Source organism: Convolutriloba macropyga, chromosome 9, assembly GCF_964194025.1.
Source record: "Convolutriloba macropyga chromosome 9, txConMacr16.3, whole genome shotgun sequence".
NCBI classification, from domain to species: Eukaryota; Metazoa; Xenacoelomorpha; order Acoela; family Convolutidae; genus Convolutriloba; species Convolutriloba macropyga.
This window is the reverse complement of record NC_134476.1, coordinates 59,217,683-59,234,082: the sequence shown is the minus strand read 5'-3', so window position 1 is coordinate 59,234,082 and position 16,400 is coordinate 59,217,683. Positions and strand designations below refer to the sequence as shown.

Sequence of the window (16,400 nt, the reverse complement as noted above, 5' to 3'; positions counted from 1 at the left end):
TGATCATTAACGAGCTAAGTTCTGATCATTAACGATCTAAAGTTTGATCATTAACGAGCTAATTTCTGACCATTAACGAGCTAAAGTCCGATCAATAACAAGCTAAACTCTGATCATTAACGACCTAGTTTCTGATCATTAACGAGCTAAATTCTGATCATTAACGAGCTAAATTCTGATCATTAACGAGCTAAATTCTGATCATTAACGAGCTAAATTCTGATCATTAACGAGCTAAAGTCTGATCATTAACGAGCTGAATTCTGACCATTAACGAGCTAAAATTTGATCGTTAACGAGCTAAAGTCTGATCAATAACAAGCTAAACTCTGATCATTAACAACCTAATTTCTGATCATTAACGAGCTAAATTCTGATCATTAACGAGCTAAATTCTGATCATTAACGAGCTAAATTCTGATCATTAACGAGCTAAATTCTGATCATTAACGAGCTAAAGTCTGATCATTAACGAGCTGAATTCTGACCATTAACGAGCTAAATTCTGATCATTAACGAGCTAAAGTCTGATCATTAACGAGCTAAGTTCTGATCATTAACGATCTAAAGTTTGATCATTAACGAGCTAATTTCTGACCATTAACGAGCTAAATTCTGATCATTAACGACCTAAATTCTGATCATTAACGAGCTGAATTCTGACCATTAACGAGCTAAATTCTGATCATTAACGAGCTAAAGTCTGATCATTAACGAGCTAAGTTCTGATCATTAACGATCTAAAGTTTGATCATTAACGAGCTAATTTCCGACCATTAACGAGCTAAATTCTGATCATTAACGAGCTAAATTCTGATCATTAACGAGCTAAACTCTGATCATTAACGACCTAAATTCTGATCATTAACGAGCTAAATTCTGATCATTAACGAGCTAAATTCTGATCATTAACGAGCTAAAGTCTGATCATTAACGAGCTGAATTCTGACCATTAACGAGCTAAATTCTGATCATTAACGAGCTAAAGTCTGATCATTAACGAGCTAAGTTCTGATCATTAACGATCTAAAGTTTGATCATTAACGAGCTAATTTCTGACCATTAACGAGCTAAATTCTGATCATTAACGAGCTGAATTCTGACCATTAACGAGCTAAATTCTGATCATTAACGAGCTAAAGTCTGATCATTAACGAGCTAAGTTCTGATCATTAACGATCTAAAGTTTGATCATTAACGAGCTAATTTCTGACCATTAACGAGCTAAATTCTGATCATTAACGAGCTAAATTCTGATCATTAACGAGCTAAATTCTGATCATTAACGACCTAAATTCTGATCATTAACGACCTAATTTCTGATCATTAACGAGCTAAATTCTGATCATTAACGAGCTAAATTCTGATCATTAACGAGCTAAATTCTGATCATTAACGAGCTAATTTCTGATCATTAACGAGCTAAAGTCTGATCATTAACGAGCTGAATTCTGACCATTAACGAGCTAAATTCTGATCATTAACGAGCTAAAGTCTGATCATTAACGAGCTAAGTTCTGATCATTAACGATCTAAAGTTTGATCATTAACGAGCTAATTTTTGACCATTAACGAGCTAAATTCTGATCATTAACGAGCTAAAGTCTGATCATTAACGAGCTAAGTTCTGATCATTAACGATCTAAAGTTTGATCATTAACGAGCTAATTTCTGACCATTAACGAGCTAAATTCTGATCATTAACGAGCTAAAGTCTGATCATTAACGAGCTAAATTCTGATCATTAACGAGCTAAACTCTGATCATTAACGAGCTAAAGTCTGATCATTAACGAGCTATATTCTGATCATTAACGAGCTAATTTCTGACCATTAACGAGCTAAATTCTGATCATTAACGAGCTAAATTCTGATCATTAACGAGCTAAATTCTGATCATTAACGAGCTAAAGTCTGATCACTAACGATCTAAATTCTGATCATTAACGAGCTAAAGTCTGATCATTAACGAGCTAACTTCTGATCATTAACGAGCTAAACTCTGATCATTAACGAGCTAAAGTCTGATCATTAACGAGCTATATTCTGATCATTAACGAGCTAAATTCTGATCATTAACGAGCTAAATTCTGATCATTAACGAGCTAAATTCTGATCATTAACGAGCTAAATTCTGATCATTAACGAGCTAAATTCTGATCATTAACGAGCTAAAGTCTGATCAATAACGAGCTAAAGTCTGATCATTAACAAGCTAAATTCTGATCATTAACGAGCTAAAGTCTGATCATTAACGAGCTAAGTTCTGATCATTAACGATCTAAAGTTTGATCATTAACGAGCTAATTTTTGACCATTAACGAGCTAAATTCTGATCATTAACGAGCTAAAGTCTGATCATTAACGAGCTAAGTTCTGATCATTAACGATCTAAAGTTTGATCATTAACGAGCTAATTTCTGACCATTAACGAGCTAAATTCTGATCATTAACGAGCTAAAGTCTGATCATTAACGAGCTAAATTCTGATCATTAACGAGCTAAACTCTGATCATTAACGAGCTAAAGTCTGATCATTAACGAGCTATATTCTGATCATTAACGAGCTAATTTCTGACCATTAACGAGCTAAATTCTGATCATTAACGAGCTAAATTCTGATCATTAACGAGCTAAATTCTGATCATTAACGAGCTAAAGTCTGATCACTAACGATCTAAATTCTGATCATTAACGAGCTAAAGTCTGATCATTAACGAGCTAACTTCTGATCATTAACGAGCTAAACTCTGATCATTAACGAGCTAAAGTCTGATCATTAACGAGCTATATTCTGATCATTAACGAGCTAAATTCTGATCATTAACGAGCTAAATTCTGATCATTAACGAGCTAAATTCTGATCATTAACGAGCTAAATTCTGATCATTAACGAGCTAAATTCTGATCATTAACGAGCTAAAGTCTGATCAATAACGAGCTAAATCTGATCATTAACGAGCTAAATTCTGATCATTAACGAGCTAAAGTCTGATCATTAACGAGCTAAGTTCTGATCATTAACGATCTAAAGTTTGATCATTAACGAGCTAATTTCTGACCATTAACGAGCTAAATTCTGATCATTAACGAGCTAAAGTCTGATCATTAACGAGCTAAGTTCTGATCATTAACGATCTAAAGTTTGATCATTAACGAGCTAATTTCTGACCATTAACGAGCTAAATTCTGATCATTAACGAGCTAAAGTCTGATCATTAACGAGCTAAATTCTGATCATTAACGAGCTAAACTCTGATCATTAACGAGCTAAAGTCTGATCATTAACGAGCTATATTCTGATCATTAACGAGCTAATTTCTGACCATTAACGAGCTAAATTCTGATCATTAACGAGCTAAATTCTGATCATTAACAAGCTAAATTCTGATCATTAACGAGCTAAAGTCTGATCACTAACGATCTAAATTCTGATCATTAACGAGCTAAAGTCTGATCATTAACGAGCTAAATTCTGATCATTAACGAGCTAAACTCTGATCATTAACGAGCTAAAGTCTGATCATTAACGAGCTATACTCTGATCATTAACGAGCTAAATTCTGATCATTAACGAGCTAAATTCTGATCATTAACGAGCTAAATTCTGATCATTAACGAGCTAAATTCTGATCATTAACGAGCTAAATTCTGATCATTAACGAGCTAAAGTCTGATCAATAACGAGCTAAAGTCTGATCATTAACGAGCTGAATTCTGACCATTAACGAGCTAAAATCTGATCGTTAACGAGCTAAAGTCTGATCAATAACAAGCTAAACTCTGATCATTAACGACCTAATTTCTGATCATTAACGAGCTAAATTCTGATCATTAACGAGCTAAATTCTGATCATTAACGAGCTAAATTCTGATCATTAACGAGCTAAATTCTGATCATTAACGAGCTAAAGTCTGATCATTAACGAGCTGAATTCTGACCATTAACGAGCTAAATTCTGATCATTAACGAGCTAAAGTCTGATCATTAACGAGCTAAGTTCTGATCATTAACGATCTAAAGTTTGATCATTAACGAGCTATATTCTGATCATTAACGAGCTAAATTCTGATCATTAACGAGCTAAATTCTGATCATTAACGAGCTAAATTCTGATCATTAATGAGCTAAATTCTGATCATTAACGAGCTAAATTCTGATCATTAACGAGCTAAAGTCTGATCATTAACGAGCTGAATTCTGACCATTAACGAGCTAAATTCTGATCATTAACGAGCTAAAGTCTGATCATTAACGAGCTAAGTTCTGATCATTAACGATCTAAAGTTTGATCATTAACGAGCTAATTTCTGACCATTAACGAGCTAAATTCTGATCATTAACGAGCTAAATTCTGATCATTAACGAGCTAAATTCTGATCATTAACGACCTAAATTCTGATCATTAACGACCTAAATTCTGATCATTAACGGGCTAAAACGAGCAAAAGTATGAAATAGCTTAAATACTGTCGGAAAAACTCTACAGTTGAACTAACGAACAACTTTTTGAGATTTTCCACAATGTTTCGTGTGTGTTCCCCTAAGCTCTAACTCTCAACAGTGCTCCAAATAGCTTGATTTACAGGACAGTCGTTATTATCCAATAGGTTCGGATCTTCTCCGTTCGCGCAAACCCCTAGTTTTAGTTGACGCGTATCATTTGCAACCCTGACGCAAGAGCCAATTCTCTACATAATGACCTGCTGACTTGGAGGGAGAGGCGGGTGCATAACACACTGTGTGTGTGCGTTATAGGTATATCACACACACACACACACACACACACACACACACACACACACACACACACACACACACACACACACGCACACACACACACACACACACGCACACACAAACACACACACCCGGTTCGAGGAATTCTTCAAAATTTATGTAAGAAATGAGCTGACAACCACTGAAAAAATATTTTTCAGCGGATTAATCTTACATAGTTATCCGCTTAATGTGCTGAATTTTCAGCACCTTTCTTACATAATTTCAGCACTTTTGAGCACATAAAGCGGATAATTATGTAAAATTAATCCGCAGAAAAATATTTTTTTTCAGCGACTGTCAGCGCATTTCTTACATAATTTCAGCGCTTCTCGACACTTTTCTTACATAATTTCAGCATATTAAGCGGATAAATATGTAAGATTATTCCGCTGACAAATATTTTTTTTCAGCGACTTTCAGTGCATTTCTTACGTAATTTCAGCACTTCTCAACACTTTTCTTGCAGATTGTTTTGCATTATTCACCACCTTTTAGCACTTTTCTTACATAATTTGCGGGTGCACCAAAAAAAATCGAGGTGGGGGGAGCTGACCAACCAGCGTCTCCACGGGGCAGGTGGGATGGTGCACCTATTGACAAACACTTTTACATAACACTTGAGTCGCAATATGGTCTGGACAATGGTCGCACTACGGTCTGATCAGAGGGCAAAGTCTGGAAAATGGTCTGGACAATTGTCGCACTACGGTCTGATCAGAGGGCAAAATTCCGTATGAAAACCCAACTTTTTTCCTAGGCAAGCTACACCAGAAATTCTTTTTGTTTACAGTCTAACTACACAGGGGATACTCCATACCAAGTTGGGTTCAATTTGAATAACTTCTTGGCCCAATCAAAGATAACTATATTTAAAATTTGCTAATCGCGAAATTCGCAAAATTCCGTATGAAAAACTTTTTTCCTAGGCAAGCTATAGCAAATTCTTTTTCTCCTACACTCTACATACACAGGGGACACTCCATTCCAAGTTTGGTTCAATTTGGACAACTCCTTGACCCATTGAAAAAGACCTATTTTCAAATTTCGTTATTAGCGAAATACGCAAATTTCCGTACGAAAAACTAACTTTTTTTTTCTAGGCAAGTTATACCAAAAAATCTTTTTGTTTTAGACTCTAGCTACACAGGGGATACTCCATACCAAGTTTGGTTCGATTTGAACAACTCCTTGACCCAATGAAAATTACCTAATTTTTAAAAATTATTTAAAATTACTTATTTGAAATAATAGCAAATTTCCGTATGAAAAGCTAACTTTTTTTCGAGGAACGTTAGGCGGACCAAATTTTTTGCATTACAACCTAAATAAAACTGGTAGTCTGGGATATCAATTTGGTTCATTTTGGACAACTCCTTGACACGATAAAAAAAGACCTATTTTTAAAATTACTCATTTGAAATAATCGCAAATTTCCGTACGAAAACCTAACTTTTTTTAGATTCAAGCTATACCATAAAATTCCTTTCGTCTCAGAGTCTACATACCCTGGGGCTACTCCATGCCAAGTTTGGTTCGTTTTCGACAAATCTAAGACTCCTACACTCTACATACACAGGGGATACTCCATACCAAGTTTGGTTCAATTTGGACAACTCCTTGACCCGATGAAAAAGACCTATTTTCAAAATTCGTTATTAGCGAAAGACGCAAATTTCCGTATGAAAAACTAACGTCTTTCCTAGGCAAGCTATACCAAAAACTCTTTTTGTTATAGACTGTAGATACACAGGGGATACTCCATACAAAGTTTGGTTTGATTTGAACAACTCCTTGACACGATGAAAATGACCTATCTTCAAAATTCGTTATTAGCGAAATACGCAAATTTCCGTATGAAAAACTAACTTTTTTCCTTGCAAGCTATACCAAAAACTCTTTTTCGCTTACACTCTACATTTACACGGGATACTCCATTAGAAGTTTGATTAAATTTGGACAACTCCTTGACCCAATGAAAAAGCCCTTTTTTCAAATTTCGTTATTAGCGAAATCCGCAAATTTCCGTATAAAAAACTTACTTTTTTCCTAGCCAAGCTATACCAAAAAATCTTTTTATTTTAGACTCTAGCTACACAGGGGATACGATACTCCATACCAAGTTTGGTTCGATTTGAACAACTCAGTGACCCGATGAAAAGGCCTATTTTAAAAAATTATTTAAAATTTTTTGTTTGAATTAATCGCAAATTTCCGTATGAAACACTAACTTTTTTTAGCCACGCTATACCAAAAATTCTTTTTATTTTAGTCTTTTGCTACACAGGGGATACTCCATTCCAAGATTGGTTCGATTTGAACAACTCCTTGACCCAATGAAAAAGACATATTTTCAAAATTCGTTATTAGCGAAATACGCAAATTTCCGTATAAAAAACTAACTTCTTTCCTAGGCAAGCCATACCAAAAACTTTTTTTGTTATAGACTGTAGATACACAGGGGACACTCCATACCAAGTTTGGTTTGATTTGAACAACTCCTTGACCCGATGAAAATGACCTATTTTCAAATTTCGTTATTAGCGAAATACGCAAATTTCCGTATGAAAAACTAACTTTTTTCCTTGCAAGCTATACCAAAAACTCTTTTTCGCCTACACTCTACCTTTACAGGGGATACTCCATTCCAAGTTTGGTTCAATTTGGACAACTCCTTGACCCAATGAAAAAGACCTATTTTCAAATTTCGTTATTAGCGAAATCCGCAAATTTCCGTATGAAAAACTTACTTTTTTCCTAGCCAAGCTATACCAAAAAATCTTTTTATTTTAGACTCTAGCTACACAGGGGATACGATACTCCATACCAAGTTTGGTTCGATTTGAACAACTCAGTGACCCGATGAAAAGGCCTATTTTAAAAAATTATTTAAAATTATTTATTTGAATTAATCGCAAATTTCCGTATGAAACACTAACTTTTTTTAGCCAAGCTATACCGAAAATTCTATTTTTTTAGTCTTTAGCTACACAGGGGATACTCCATACCAAGTTCGGTTCGATTTGAACAACTCCTTGACCCGATGAAAAAGACCTATTTTTAAAATTACTCATTTGAATTAATCGCAAATTTCCGTACGAAAACCTAACTTTTTTTAGATTCAAGCTATACCATAAAATTCCTTTCGTCTCAGAGTCTAACTACCCTGGGGCTACTCCATGCCAAGTTTGGTTCGTTTTCGACAAATCTAAGACTCATACACTCTACATACACAGGGGATACTCCATACCAAGTTTGGTTCAGTTTGGACAACTCCTTGACCCGATGAAAAAGACCTATTTTCAAAATTCGTTATTAGCGAAAGACGCAATTTTCCGTATGAAAAACTAACGTCTTTCCTAGGCAAGCTATACCAAAAACTCTTTTTCGCCTACACTCTACATTTACAGGGGATACTCCATTCCAAGTTTGGTTCAATTTGGACAACTCCTTGACCCAATGAAAAAGACCTATTTTCAAATTTCGTTATTAGCGAAATCCGCAAATTTCCGTATGAAAAACTTACTTTTTTCCTAGCCAAGCTATACCAAAAAATCTTTTTATTTTAGACTCTAGCTACACAGGGGATACGATACTCCATACCAAGTTTGGTTCGATTTGAACAACTCAGTGACCCGATGAAAAGACCTATTTTAAAAAACTATTTAAAATTATTTATTTGAATTAATCGCAAATTTCCGTATGAAACACTAACTTTTTTTAGCCAAGCTATTCCGAAAATTCTGTTTTTTTAGTCTTTAGCTACACAGGGGATACTCCATACCAAGTTTGGTTCGATTTGAACAACTCCTTGACCCGATGAAAAAGACCTATTTTTAAAATTACTCATTTGAAATAATCGCAAATTTCCGTACGAAAACCTAACTTTTTTTAGATTCAAGCTATACCATAAAATTCCTTTCGTCTCAGAGTCTACCTACCCTGGGGCTACTCCATGCCAAGTTTGGTTCGTTTTCGACAAATCTAAGACTCCTACACTCTACATACACAGGGGATACTCCATACCAAGTTTGGTTCAATTTGGACAACTCCTTGACCCGATGAAAAGGACCTATTTTCAAAATTCGTTATTAGCGAAAGACGCAAATTTCCGTATGAAAAACTAACGTCTTTCCTAGGCAAGCTATACCAAAAACTCTTTTTCGCCTACACTCTACAATTACAGGGGATACTCCATTCCAAGTTTGGTTCAATTTGGACAACTCCTTGACCCAATGAAAAAGACCTATTTTCAAATTTCGTTATTAGCGAAATCCGCAAATTTCCGTATGAAAAACTTACTTTTTTCCTAGCCAAGCTATACCAAAAAATCTTTTTATTTTAGACTCTAGCTACACAGGGGATACGATACTCCATACCAAGTTTGGTTCGATTTGAACAACTCAGTGACCCGATGAAAAGGCCTATTTTAAAAAAATATTTAAAATTATTTATTTGAATTAATCGCAAATTTCCGTATGAAACACTAACTTTTTTTAGCCAAGCTATACCGAAAAGTCTATTTTTTTAGTCTTTAGCTACACAGGGGATACTCCATACCAAGTTTGGTTCGATTTGAACAACTCCTTGACCCGATGAAAAAGACCTATTTTTAATATTACTCATTTGAAATAATCGCAAATTTCCGTACGAAAACCTAACTTTTTTTAGATTCAAGCTATACCATAGAATTCCTTTCGTCTCAGAGTCTACCTACCCTGGGGCTACTCCATGCCAAGTTTGGTTCGTTTTCGACAAATCTAAGACTCCTACACTCTACATACACAGGGGATACTCCATACCAAGTTTGGTTCAATTTGGACAACTCCTTGACCCGATGAAAAAGACTTATTTTCAAAATTCGTTATTAGCGAAAGACGCAAATTTCCGTATGAAAAATTAACGTCTTTCCTAGGCAAGCTATACCAAAAACTCTTTTTCGCCTACACTCTACATTTACAGGGGATACTCCAATCCAAGTTTGGTTCAATTTGGACAACTCCTTGACCCAATGAAAAAGACCTATTTTCAAATTTCGTTATTAGCGAAATCCGCAAATTTCCGTATGAAAAACTTACTTTTTTCCTAGCCAAGCTATACCAAAAAATCTTTTTATTTTAGACTCTAGCTACACAGGGGATACGATACTCCTACCAAGTTTGGTTCGATTTGAACAACTCAGTGACCCGATGAAAAGGCCTATTTTAAAAAATTATTTAAAATTATTTATTTGAATTAATCGCAAATTTCCGTATGAAACACTAACTTTTTTCAGCCAAGCTATACCGAAAATTCTATTTTTTTAGTCTTTAGCTACACAGGGGATACTCCATACCAAGTTTGGTTCGATTTGAACAACTCCTTGACCCGATGAAAAAGACCTATTTTTAAAATTACTCATTTGAAATAATCGCAAATTTCCGTACGAAAACCTAAATTTTTTTAGATTAAAGCTATACCATAAAATTCCTTTCGTCTCAGAGTCTACTACCCTGGGGCTACTCCATGCCAAGTTTGGTTCGTTTTCGACGAATCTAAGACTCCTACACTCTACATACACAGGGGATACTCCATACCAAGTTTGGTTCAATTTGGACAACTCCTTGACCCGATGAAAAAGACCTATTTTCAAAATTCGTTATTAGCGAAAGACGCAAATTTCCGTATGAAAAACTAACGTCTTTCCTAGGCAAGCTATACCAAAAACTCTTTTTCGCCTACACTCTACATTTACAGGGGATACTCCATTCCAAGTTTGGTTCAATTTGGACAACTCCTTGACCCAATGAAAAAGACCTATTTTCAAATTTCGTTATTAGCGAAATCCGCAAATTTCCGTATGAAAAACTTACTTTTTTCCTAGCCAAGCTATACCAAAAAATCTTTTTATTTTAGACTCTAGCTACACAGGGGATACGATACTCCATACCAAGTTTGGTTCGATTTGAACAACTCAGTGACCCGATGAAAAGGCCTATTTTAAAAAATTATTTAAAATTATTTATTTGAATTAATCGCAAATTTCCGTATGAAACACTAACTTTTTTTAGCCAAGCTATACCGAAAATTCTATTTTTTTAGTCTTTAGCTACACAGGGGATACTCCATACCAAGTTTGGTTCGATTTGAACAACTCCTTGACCCGATGAAAAAGACCTATTTTTAAAATTACTCATTTGAAATAATCGCAAATTTCCGTACGAAAACCTAACTTTTTTTAGATTCAAGCTATACCATAAAATTCCTTTCGTCTCAGAGTCTACCTACCCTGGGGCTACTCCATGCCAAGTTTGGTTCGTTTTCGACAAATCTAAGACTCCTACACTCTACATACACAGGGGATACTCCATACCAAGTTTGGTTCAATTTGGACAACTCCTTGACCCGATGAAAAAGACCTATTTTAAAATTCGTTATTAGCGAAAGACGCACATTTCCGTATGAAAAACTAACGTCTTTCCTAGGCAAGCTATACCAAAAACTCTTTTTCGCCTACACTCTACATTTACAGGGGATACTCCATTCCAAGTTTGGTTCAATTTGGACAACTCCTTGACCCAATGAAAAAGACCTATTTTCAAATTTCGTTATTAGCGAAATCCGCAAACTTCCGTATGAAAAACTTACTTTTTTCCTAGCCAAGCTATACCAAAAAATCTTTTTATTTTAGACTCTAGCTACACAGGGGATACGATACTCCATACCAAGTTTGGTTCGATTTGAACAACTCAGTGACCCGATGAAAAGGCCTATTTTAAAAAATTATTTAAAATTATTTATTTGAATTAATCGCAAATTTCCGTATGAAACACTAACTTTTTTTAGCCAAGCTATACCGAAAATTCTATTTTTTTAGTCTTTAGCTACACAGGGGATACTCCATACCAAGTTTGGTTCGATTTGAACAACTCCTTGACCCGATGAAAAAGACCTATTTTTAAAATTACTCATTTGAAATAATCGCAAATTTCCGTACGAAAACCTAACTTTTTTTAGATTCAAGCTATACCATAAAATTCCTTTCGTCTCAGAGTCTACCTACCCTGGGGCTACTCCATGCCAAGTTTGGTTCGTTTTCGACAAATCTAAGACTCCTACACTCTACATACACAGGGGATACTCCATACCAAGTTTGGTTCAATTTGGACAACTCCTTGACCCGATGAAAAAGACCTATTTTCAAAATTCGTTATTAGCGAAAGACGCAAATTTCCGTATGAAAAAACTAACGTCTTTCCTAGGCAAGCTATACCAAAAACTCTTTTTCGCCTACACTCTACATTTACAGGGGATACTCCATTCCAAGTTTGGTTCAATTTGGACAACTCCTTGACCCAATGAAAAAGACCTATTTTCAAATTTCGTTATTAGCGAAATCCGCAAATTTCCGTATGAAAAACTTACTTTTTTCCTAGCCAAGCTATACCAAAAAATCTTTTTATTCTAGACTCTAGCTACACAGGGGATACGATACTCCATACTAAGTTTGGTTCGATTTGAACAACTCAGTGACCCGATGAAAAGGCCTATTTTAAAAAATTATTTAAAATTATTTATTTGAATTAATCGCAAATTTCCGTATGAAACACTAACTTTTTTTAGCCAAGCTATACCGAAAATTCTAATTTTTTAGTCTTTAGCTACACAGGGGATACTCCATACCAAGTTTGGTTCGATTTGAACAACTCCTTGACCCGATGAAAAAGACCTATTTTAAAATTACTCATTTGAAAAAATCGCAAACTTCCGTACGAAAACCTAACTTTTTTTAGATTCAAGCTATACCATAAAATTCCTTTCGTCTCAGAGTCTACTTACCCTGGGGCTACTCCATGCCAAGTTTGGTTCGTTTTCGACAAATCTAAGACTCCTACACTCTACATACACAGGGGATACTCCATACCAAGTTTGGTTCAATTTGGACAACTCCTTGACCCGATGAAAAAGACCTATTTTCAAAATTCATTATTAGCGAAAGACGCAAATTTCCGTATGAAAAACTAACGTCTTTCCTAGGCAAGCTATACCAAAAACTCTTTTTGTTATAGACTGTAGATACACAGGGGATACTCCATAACAAGTTTGGTTTGATTTGAACAACTCCTTGACCCGATGAAAATGACCTATTTTCAAATTTCGTTATTAGCGAAATACGCAAATTTCCGTATGAAAAACTAACTTTTTTCCTTGCAAGCTATACCAAAAACTCTTTTTCGCCTACACTCTACATTTACAGGGAATACTCCATTCCAAGTTTGGTTCAATTTGGACAACTCCTTGACCCAATGAAAAAGCCCTTTTTTCAAATTTCGTTATTAGCGAAATCCGCAAATTTCCGTATGAAAAACTTACTGTTTTCCTAGCCAAGCTATACCAAAAATTCTTTTTATTTTAGTCTTTAGCTACACAGGGGATACTCCATGCCAAGTTTGGTTCGATTTGAACAACTCCTTGACCCGATGAAAAAGACCTATTTTCAAAATTCGTTATTAGCGAAACACGCAAATTTCCGTATGAAAAACTAACTTCTTTCCTAGGCAAGCTATACCAAAAATTCTTTTTATTTTAGTCTTTAGCTACACAGGGGATACTCCATGCCAAGTTTGGTTCGATTTGAACAACTCCTTGACCCGATGAAAAAGACCTATTTTCAAAATTCGTTATTAGCGAAATCCGCAAATTTCCGTATGAAAAACTTACTTTTTTCCTAGCCAAGCTATACCAAAAAATCTTTTTATTTTAGACTCTAGCTACACAGGGGATACGATACTCCATACCAAGTTTGGTTCGATTTGAACAACTCAGTGACCCGATGAAAAGGCCTATTTTAAAAAATTATTTAAAATTATTTATTTGAATTAATCGCAAATTTCCGTATGAAACACTAACTTTTTTTAGCCAAGCTATACCAAAAATTCTATTTATTTTAGTCTTTAGCTACACAGGGGATACTCCATACCAAGTTTGGTTCGATTTGAACAACTCCTTGACCCGATGAAAAAGACCTATTTTCAAAATTCGTTATTAGCGAAATACGCAAATTTCCGTATGAAAAACTAACTTCTTTCCTAGGCAAGCTATGCCAAAATCTTTTTTTTCTATAGACTCTAGCTACACGGGGAATACTACATACCAAGTTTGGTTCGATTTGGACAAGTCCTTGAAACGATGAAAAAGACCTATTTTTAAAATTACTTATTTGAAATAATCGCAAACTTCCGTACGAAAACCTAAATTTTTTTAGATGCAAGCTATACCAAAAAATTCCTTTCGTCTCGGAGGCTACCTACCCTGGGGCTACTCCATGTCAAGTTTGTTTCAATTTCGGTAAATCTAAGACTCCTATGCTCTACATACACAAGGGATACTCCATACCAAGTTTGGTTCAATTTGGACAACTCGATGAAAAAGAGCTGTTTTTAAAATTCGTTATTAGCGTAAATACTTTTTTCGTAGGCAAGCTATACAAAAACTTTTTTGTTTTAGACTCTAGCTACACAGGGGATACTCCATACCAAGTTTGGTTCGAATTGAACAACTCCTTGACCCGATGAAAAAAACCTATTTTTAAAAATTATTTAAAATTACTTATATGAAATAATAGCAAGTTTCCGTATGAAAACTAACTTTTTTCCTATGCAAGCAAACCAAAAAATTTTTTGTTTTAGACTCTAGCTACACAGGGGATACTCCATACCAAGTTTGGTTCGATTTGAACAACTCCCTGACCCGATAAAATTGACGTAATTTTTAAAATTATTTAAAGATACTTATTTGAAATAATAGCAAATTTCTGTATGAAAAACTAACTTTTTTCTAGGAACGTTAGGTAGACCATTCTTTTTGCATTACAACCTAAATAGTAATGGTAGTCTGGGATATCAATTTGGTTCAATTTGGAAAAGACCTATTTTTAAAAATACTTATTTAAAATAATCGCGAATTTCCGTGCGAAAACCTAACTTTTTTAGATGCAAGCTATACTAATAAATTCTTTTCGTCTCAGAGTCTACCTTCCCTGGGGCTACTCCATACCATGTTTGGTTCAATTTTGACAACTCCTTGACCCGTTGAAAAAGACCTATTTTTAAAAATTGTTTAAAATTACTTATTTGAAATAATAGCAAATTTCCGTATAAAAAACTAACTTTTTTCCTAGCCAAGCTCGACCAAAAATCCTTTTTATTTTAGATTTTAGCTACACAGTGGATACTCCATACCAAGTTTGGTTCAATTTGGACAGCTCGATGAAAAAGAGTTGTTTTTAAAATTCGTTATTAGCGAAAATACTTTTTTCGTAGGCAAGCTATACAAAACCTTTTTTGTTTTAGACTCTAGCTACACAGGGGATACTCCATACCAAGTTTGGTTCGAATTGAACAACTCCTTGACCCGATGAAAAAAAACCTATTTTTAGAAATTATTTAAAATTACTTATATGAAATAATAGCAAATTTCCGTATGAAAACTAACTTTTTTCCTATGCAAGCAAACCAAAAAATTTTTTTGTTTTAGACTCTAGCAACACAGGGGATACTCCATACCAAGTTTGGTTCGATTTGAACAACTCCCTGACCCGATAAAATTGACCTAATTTTTAAAATTATTTAAAGATACTTATTTGAAATAATAGCAAATTTCTGTATGAAAAACTAACTTTTTTCTAGGAACGTTAGGTAGACCATTCTTTTTGCATTACAACCTAAATAGTAATGGTAGTCTGGGATATCAATTTGGTTCAATTTGGAAAAGACCTATTTTTAAAAATACTTATTTAAAATAATCGCGAATTTCCGTGCGAAAACCTAACTTTTTTAGATGCAAGCTATACTAATAAATTCTTTTCGTCTCAGAGTCTACCTTCCCTGGGGCTACTCCATACCATGTTTGGTTCAATTTTGACAACTCCTTGACCCGTTGAAAAAGACCTATTTTTAAAAATTGTTTAAAATTACTTATTTGAAATAATAGCAAATTTCCGTATAAAAAACTAACTTTTTTCCTAGCCAAGCTCGACCAAAAATCCTTTTTATTTTAGATTTTAGCTACACAGGGGATACTCCATACCAAGTTTGGTTCAATTTGGACAGCTCGATGAAAAAGAGTTGTTTTTAAAATTCGTTATTAGCGAAAATACTTTTTTCGTAGGCAAGCTATACAAAACCTTTTTTGTTTTAGACTCTAGCTACACAGGGGATACTCCATACCAAGTTTGGTTCGAATTGAACAACTCCTTGACCCGATGAAAAAAAACCTATTTTTAAAAATTATTTAAAATTACTTATATGAAATAATAGCAAATTTCCGTATGAAAACTAACTTTTTTCCTATGCAAGCTATACCAAAAAATCTTTTTGTTTTAGACTCTAGCTACACAGGGGATACTCCATACCAAGTTTGGTTCGATTTGAACAACTCCCTGACCCGATAAAATTGACCTAATTTTTAAAATTATTTAAAGTTACTTATCTGAAATAATAGCAAATTTCTGTATGAAAAACTAACTTTTTTCTAGGAACGTTAGGTAGACCATTCTTTTTGCATTACAACCTAAATAGTACTGGTAGTCTGGGATATCAATTTGGTTCAATTTGGACAACTCCTTGACACTATGAAAAAGA

General features: G+C 34.5%; 1 protein-coding gene across 2 annotated transcripts in view; it reads left to right on the top strand.

The window, feature by feature from the left end:
* Positions 1–16,400, top strand: part of LOC142345498 (uncharacterized) — a 189,448-nt gene that overhangs the window by 28,077 nt on the left and 144,971 nt on the right. The window lies entirely within an intron of this gene.